The sequence below is a fragment of the Podarcis erhardii genome (genome assembly GCF_964252035.2).
Source record: "Podarcis erhardii genome assembly, chromosome: 2".
NCBI classification, from domain to species: Eukaryota; Metazoa; Chordata; class Lepidosauria; order Squamata; family Lacertidae; genus Podarcis; species Podarcis erhardii.
Genome location: NC_138498.1, coordinates 42,276,108 through 42,284,738, shown reverse-complemented (window position 1 = coordinate 42,284,738; position 8,631 = coordinate 42,276,108).

Here is an 8,631-nt window from a genome sequence, read left to right as displayed (position 1 = left end):
GCCATGCTACTGTAGCTACTGTCTGTGACTGCTTTTCTTTTCTGTCCTGCTCCTCCTTTGTTCAGCGAAGCGCCTGAACAAAAGACCCTGGGCTCATCCGCACTTCCCTTTTGCTAGACAGGGGGGCACTTTAAAGCACTGTGTCAGGTGCCTCCCCTTTTTGTCCCAGTGCTTTCCCTGAGAAAACCTGCTCTTTAATGCTGAATTGGAACAAATGGCAATTCAGGTTCTCCATGGGTTGCCATTTGCTCCATTTCGGCAGTAACGAGTGGGTTTTCACAGGGAAAGCACTGGGGCAAAACCAAACAAAACACAGAGACACAGTGCTTTAAAGTCTATAAACACAGCACAAAAGGAAGTCTGGATGAGCCCCATGTTAGAAGGCAAGTCCCCAAAATTATGTTGATGGTTGTAGACAAACACGGATGGACAGAAATATAGAATTCAAGGCAACTAGCCAGGACCAGGGACTTGCCAAGTATAGTGAATTATGTTTAAGGAACAATGTTTACAGTTATGAATGTGACATCAGCTTTTGAAAATATGAACACCTGGAGAGGTATATGGTAGGGGTGTTCTGCACATATTTGCAAAATCACTGATATGCTGCCTTTGGGAACACAGCTCTCCCAAGGCAGTCCACAATATTACATTGCTGTTCATCCAGGAATCTACCCCTTGGTCAGGGAGAACAACTGGCAACACTCCCGTGACCCAGTGAGAAGAATGTCTCATTGAAACTATGATCAAGCATGGTTTCTTGGTCCTGGAAGACTCTACTGCATGCCAAGGCCAGGCTCTGTGAGTTAGCAGTGCCTTGGTCTTGGCGGGCAGGCAGGAAATTAAAAGTATTTGGGCTCCAGTTGGAAAATGTGCGTGGAAAGAGATCTGCTAGATCATGTACACATGTGCACTGGGGTTCCCTGAGAAACTACTTTGAAGGCTATTGGGCTGTACTGCTTATATGGCCCTTAGGATGAAGTGTAGAGATTTTTATACATAGAACAAACCAGAGATGCAACCAACCAGGAGTCTTTAGATTCTGCCTTAGATTCATTCATTCTGAACCATTTTCAGAAGCTGCCTTTTGGAAATGGTTCTCACTCCCAAAGTGCCTCCTCACCAGTGCTGCTTTGTGAATTCTTCCCCCTCCAAATGGCACCCCTTGGCTAATCCTGCTGACACCAGTAGAAGAGGCACATAGAGACAGAGCTTTTTATTTCCTGGCACTAGGATAGCTGGTTCCAAACAACCCTCCTGCATTTCTAATTCATTTCAGATAGGGATGTGCTCTTAAGGTTCGTTTCAGTTCTCAGTTCTCCGCAGAGTCAACTATTCAGTGTGGGCTTCAGTGTTTGATGCTGGGCTGTATTTCTCAAAAACTGGTAAGACCATGGCACTTTCTGTTCAGATATGCCTTACTCCATTCGTTGAGGAACAGAGAATCCCCCTTTCTTCCCAACATTTATATGCAGACACAGCAGTATTAGGGGTGCAACATTAGTCATCACCTACTAAAACATTACAAGACAAACTGCTCATTTTCTTTAAAATGATCTAAAAAGCTTCCATACAGTTTACTGCAGATGTGTAAAAGGTTATCCACATCAGGGGTAAGGTAAAGGGACCCCTGACCATTAGGTCCAGTCATGGCCGACTCTGGGGTTGCGGCGCTCATCTCGCTTTATTGGCCGAGGGAGCCGGCGTACAGCTTCTGGGTCATGTGGCCAGCATGACTAAGCCGCTTCTGGCGAACCAGAGCAGTGCACAGAAACACCTTTTACCTTCCCGCCGGAACGGTACCTATTTATCTACTTGCACTTGACATGCTTTCGAACTGCTAGGTTGGCAGAAGCAGGGACCGAACAACGGGAGCTCACCCCGTCACGGGGATTCGAACCGCCGACCTTCTGATTGGCAAGTTCTATGCTCTGTGGTTTAACCCACAGCGCCACCCGTGTAAATGCACATTAAAGGAAGAAAAACTATGGGCTGGCATTTTTATGGTAACGTCAGAACCAATTCCACAATATACTCTCATCTGGAAGCACCTCTGAAAAAAATATAATTGTAACGCGGTGCAAGGGGGCAGTCCTTTAAAAAAAAAAGGATGGTTTGTGCACTGTAGTGTTGTGATTGCATGGTGCGGCAGCTAGTAAAAGTATTTAAAGGAAATGTAAATAAAAAGTACATTGAGATGGTGCTGGGGCAGATTACTGTTACTGGTGTTATTGGTCACTCTGTCCAAGGCACCCGTGACACTCATGAAACCACATGATGGTAGAAGTAACAGTGCATGTGATATCTGGGGGAAGAGTCGAGCTGGGACGATGTAATATCCCCATAAAAGAAGCACAGCCTCAAAGGAATATGCCTTGACTTTGTAGGAAGAGGGGAGGAATAGAACATGTGTCATTTTGACTTATCAAGGACAGGTAGCAAAAGGGGAGCAGGGCAATATCTGGTAAATAAAGACAACTAGAGCGTATGGCTCCTTGTTTCCATGGTGCGCTTCTACGGTTGCAGCATCAGCACCAATCACCCACCTGGAATACAGCCACTTCCATCCAAGCCAGAACAGCAGCCAGGGAGATTCCGTACGTTCTTCCTTCAGAACAGTTATTTAGGGTGTTTCCAGACAATCTGTTTATTGAGCATTCATCCTGACTTCTCTGCAGGGATGTGAGTTGACGGTGGCTCATTTACTCTGATTTGTTTGTAGGGAGGCTACACAATGTTGAGTGCCAACCCACACTTTTCCTCTGCCTTTTCCTGTCACCTTTCATATTGCTAAAAGTCTGGTCTTTGGGGGAAGTGAGTTTGTTGCAGACAAGTGACCAAATCAGCTTTCCTTGCACAGCTTGAATTGCGATCGAATTCCCACCTGAAAATGGCAGCAGTCTAGAAGTGCCCTTAGTTGCACAGAGCCTTCACTATCCACTTAGAATACAGGGCAGGAGAGTGGCGTGGGGGTGGGGTTGGAGACAGTTTGTGCAGTGTGTCACAGGATCCTCTAACACCAGTAATGGTTCTTTGTCTCCTGATTTTTTAAAAAATAAAAACCAAGCATTTCTGTAATTGTGTGTCATTTCTCCTATTCTGCTCTAGAACTCAGCCTTGCTGGCACGACCGTCTCTTACAGGAGCCGATCTGAGAGTGCACGTACCTCCTGCAGAACACGAGGGGTGGAGGTTAATGGGAGAACGTGGTACACTTTGTGCACCGCTCTTGGAAAGCATGATGGGACTTGGCACTGGGAGAGCCAGATTTCTATTAAGGAGGAGAGCAGCAGCTGAAATCTGAGCATGCTAAGTGTTTCCTGACACTTACCACATTGGCAGCGTGGCTCTTCTCCTGGGAATCAATGCTTTCGAATTACTGCACTACTTCAGCTTGCACAGTCTGCTATGATATCAAGCTAAGAACAGCTCCCTGCTTCTGGGGTTTGCAGAAATCCAGGCCATAAGAGCAGGGATATGAGAAGGGAACAAACTAAATCCCACTATCACCAATTTGGGGAAGGGTGGTAGCTCAGGGCTTGAGCACCTGCTTTGCTTTCAGCAGGACCAAAGTTCAATCCCTAACAACTCCAGGTAGGGCTGGGAATGTCTCCCACTCAAAACACTACCAATCAGTGTTAACAATGCCAAGCTATATGGACCAATGGTCTGACTCATTACAGGGTGAATTCCAGGCAGGCAAGACTCTGACAGGCAATTCTAGGCAATGGTAGCCAGGCTACCAAAGAAGGCTGGGGCAACTGGCGGTGGAGGAAGCTGCTTGGGCACTTGGGGTGGCGTACCCAGGGGTGGGGCGCACTGTGGGGCCTTCGGAGTCTGCCTGCCCCTCCCATTCAGCCACCGTACAGCTGGGGGAGAGGCAGTGGGCGGACCGTTTGGACAGTGTGGAGCCTGCATGTGCCCAAGCCACCGCGTCTCTCCTGGGCACGCGTGGCTTGGGCACACTACGGGCCCCACAGTGAGTGCCACCCGGCATTTTGTCACCCCTCTCAGTGGTGACATCTGGGGCGAACTGCACCCCCCGCACCCCCCTTCCTCCACCCCAGGGGACAACACAGGCCATTGATCCCATGAGCTGTGTATTTGCCCAGGCACTGCTGCAGGCTGCTGCAGAAATGAAATAAAATACAGCTCTGACTTGAAATCACAAAGCAGTGCAGAGTGGCTAGTCAAATAGTGCCCACCTCCAGAGAGATTCTCTGTGCCATATCCTCAGTTTGCCAGTATTGGCTTCAGTGTTGTGGGCATGCGAAGAGGCGCTTGGCCTGGTTCTTCCAAAACAAAAGCAGAAGAGCCCACCCCAAACAATAGCTAGCACCTCTCTGTCTGTCTCTGTGATCCACTCCACACTCTTGAGCAGGTATAGAAGCTTAGCATACAACTCTCAGAACAGAAACACAGCTGGACAAGGTTGAATGATTGATCTGCATTTTTTATCCTGCCCATTTTTAGCCTGTGAGCTTCATGGATGAGTAGTGATTTAGAGTCTGAGACTCTAAAAACCCATCATACCATGCCCTGTTTCAAGCAAAGTTGCCATTGCTGCAAAGGTTGAATTTACAAGCTTATGTCTGGACAACAGAAAGTGGCATACATTGCAGTGCACTGATCTCTTGTCCACTCCCAAATGGAGACTCTTCTAATTTTCACTCCCAACTGGAGCCATAAAACCCTTAATGTACTTTCCCCATTAAACCTCTTTAATTTGGTGCTCCTGCTGAAAAAATATTGTTTTGTATCTGCCGCAGTGTTTGTTTTGAGAACCTGACTACTGTACTAATAAATCCTTTACTAATGAACCTTGTTCTCTTGGTGTCCGTATGGAAAGGACTGCTTGGCTCCTCTCTTACAACCCTGTGTACATGTTGTTGTTGTTGTTGTTGTTGTTGTTGTTTAGTCATTTAGTCGTGTCCGACTCTTCATGACCTCATGGACCAGAGCATGCCAGACACTTCTGTCTTCCACTGCCTCCCGCAGTTTAGTCAAACTCATGCTGGTAGCTTCGAGAACACTATCCAACCATCTCGTCCTCTGTCGTCCCCTTCTCCTTGTGCCCTCCATCTTTCCCAACATCAGGGTCTTTCCCAGGGAGTCTTCTCTTCTCATGAGGTGGCCAAAGTATTGGAGCCTCAGCTTCAGGATCTGTCCTTCCAGTGAGCACTCAGGGCTGATTTCCTTCAGAATGGATAGGTTTGAACTTCTTGCAGTCCATGGGACTCTCAAGAGTCTCCTCCAGCACCATAATTCAAAATCATCAATTCTTCAGCGATCAGCCTTCTTTATCATCCAGCTCTCACTTCCATACATCACTGTACATACATACATACATACATACATACATACATACATACATACCTGTGTACATAGGTAACTGCATTTTGAAGGGTGAGAAAGGCTGGCCTTCAGCCCTGCTAGATGTTGCTGGACTCCAGCTCCAATCAGCCCAAGTACCATGGCCAACAGTCAGGGATGATTGGAGCTGAAGTCCAACAACACCTGGAGGGCCAAAGATCAGTCATCATTGCTACTGTATAGTGTGATCTGCTCTACAGAACCAAACCAGCAGCAAATGCTCCCATGATCCTGACACAGTGACCTTAGTACCGCTTTTTATCAAGCTTTATATTTATCTCATGATGTCATTAGCATTACACCTCCCATTTCAGAAGAGTGGCACCACTAAGCTTTGAGGGGTGGTCCTCATTCCCTAGTACCCCACTTGTTATTCCTAAGATTTGGAGTATTTAGTTAGAGTCACGTGCTTCTCGTGGTCACTGAGAAGATCTGGGGGAGGTGGTCAAATACCTTCAGAAATGTCCACAGCCTTTGTCTTAGTCTTTATTTGGCTTGTAACTGGAAGATACAAAAATTGTAAATACACCCTCAGATCAATACTCTTTTTGGCATTTGGCTAGGCTCACTTATATAAGTCATACAAACAGAAAACTAAGTCCCCACATGCAGATCTCACCTTCTCATCAGATGTCAAAGAGACAAACAACTACCTGACTTAGAAGACATCTGAAGGCAGCCCTGTTTAGGGAAGTTTTTAATGTGTGAAATTTTCATGTATTTTTAACCTTTGTTGGAAGCCGCCCAGAGTGGCTGGGGAAACCCAGCCAGATGAGCGGGGTACAAATAAATTCCACCACCACCACCACCACCACCTCCTCCTCCTCCGCTTCTTCTTCTTCCATGGACCCATTCCTGAAGCTGCCCTATGGCACTATCCAGAAAAACAAACAAACCCTCTTTCTGTTTTGTGTGCAACCTTGCCTTGAGTTACACTGGGATGCACAGGAAGCATTTATATTTTAATAAAAGCCCTTTCTGTGCCAGAGTCCCAAATCTGATTGTTGCTTAAAACCAGCAGAAGGCTTGGGTAATTTCCTCTCTCCATTTACTTCAAAGTAAGCTTAATAGCCCCCGGAAAAGCTCGTTCTTCAAGCTCGTTCTTCGTGTTTCCCTGCTAAATGCTGGGGCAGGCTATAGCCCAGGGCCCTGAGGTAGAAAACAGCCGTGAAGGTAGGAGAGGGGATTGTGTTTGACAGAACTAGTCACACTGGACACACACACACTTCTGGGAAACGTGGCAGCAGGGTAAGAGATGGAGTCGCACAAGAAGATCATATTTCAGCAGAAAACAACACAGAGGAAATTTGTCAATGTGCTTTCTGGCAAAACACAAACCAGCTCTGCGAAGCACTTATCAAGACAGCTGTTGGAAGCCACCAGTGCCCTGGGTGAACCTAAACCTTGCTTTGTCGTTCTAAGCCTGGGGTCAGGGGTTCAACTTGTCAGCAACACTTCTCCCATCTTATCTGTTTGCACACAAGCCTCTTCTGTCTGGAATCTGGGCAAGGGGGTGTCAACCAAACAGGCTTTCTCCTGTGTTTTCCAGTGGCATCTGGTTAGAGTCAGTCTTAAACAGTTTGATAGAAATGAACATTACCCAAGATGCTTCCACTTTTTGAAATACAAGGAAGCCCACAAAGTTGAAGGGTAGGAGGCAATTATTCATCAGCATATTAATAGGTAATCTATCTTTTTAAATATAAAAAATACACAGGTATATACTGTAAAGTCTGGCTAGTACTCAGGCTAATTTATGTTGGCTGGTTTCATCAACCACACTTTAAAAAGTCTCTTTCACCATTCCAAAGAAAGAAAAGAATTATTTTCTATGATTATATATGTGCGCATACAGAGATACACACACACATACAGTGGTACCTCGGGTTAAGAACTTAATTCATTCTGGAGGTCCGTTCTTAACCTGAAACTGTTCTTAACCTGAAGCACCACTTTAGCTAATGGGGCCTCCCGCTGCCGCTGCGCCGCTACTGCACAATTTCTGTTCTCATCCTGAAGCAAAGTTCTTAAACCGATGTACTATTTCTGGGTTAGCGGAGTCTGTAACCTGAAGCTTATGTAACCTGAAGTGTATGTAACCCGACATACCACTGTACACATAATGCCAATTGGTTTTCACAACCACAATGTTACTGAAAAACAGGATATTTCCCTTGTTGTTTTACAGAAACAGAGGAATTACTGTACTTTTCCGTGTATAAGACTAGGGTTTTTTTTCCCTAAGAAATGTTAAAGGGGGGGGCAGTCTTATACACGGGAACGTGATATACACGGAAAAATACCGTACTTCTCTTCCTCACAATCTGCTATGGCATAGCTGGCTTTGTTGATCCATTAGCAAAGGATCTGAGAGGCTTGAGGTCTTGGGGCCCATGCGGATGTGACCTTAACAGTCTGACTGCCACCTGGTTATCTAAATATCAGCCACAATAAGGAGAATTGGGATTGGGGCTGTGGGTGCAGAGGAGTCTCCCTCTTTGCCTGCTGCAGCCTCAGAGTTGCTATGAAACTCCCAATCCAGCCCCAATCCTGATATATTCAAGGAGGCAGGGGAGAATAAATATGTTAGGCTTGCCATATGTCAAAAGAGCTCACCAGCTTTTGTGTCTTGAATTTCACTTCTAGAAATATGACAGATGTAAATTTTAAAATGAGATGCATCAAGGCTCTCAAGAGTCTCCAAGCAGTAAGTGACTTGATTCACTGAAAAGCTTAAAAATGACAAAGAAAGCAAGCATTGAAGATGCATTAGCTTAAGTTACTTATTTTTCAACACCTTTCATTTGACTCATAACACGGGCAGTTAAAGTATGACAAAGAGATGCTTTTTTCAGAACCCTGTAGCTGAATGTTTAGGGAGGACCAAGGTGATGCTCAACTCTCTTTGAAGAGAGAGAAGTCATTCTACATCAATTAATGGGCACGGAGTACAGCAAGGGTGTGAGCCTGTGTAGGCAGCATGGGTCAGTAAATAAATTGAGGTGTGTGTGAGGTTTCTGGCAGGTGAGCTCTTGAGGCTGTGTGTAAAACAATGTGGGAGGGGCTTCTTTACCTGCTCACACCCTTCCATCAGCCTTTTGTTTTCACCATCAAAATGATCAGGCAAAGAATGAGAAAAGCATGGATTTGCTTGCTCCTTGTTTCTTTCCAACCTTCCCCACACTTTTGTTGAAAAAGAATAAAAGAGATTTCAAAGATTCAAATCTGGGCTGTCGTTTACTTGGCTTCGAATCTGGCT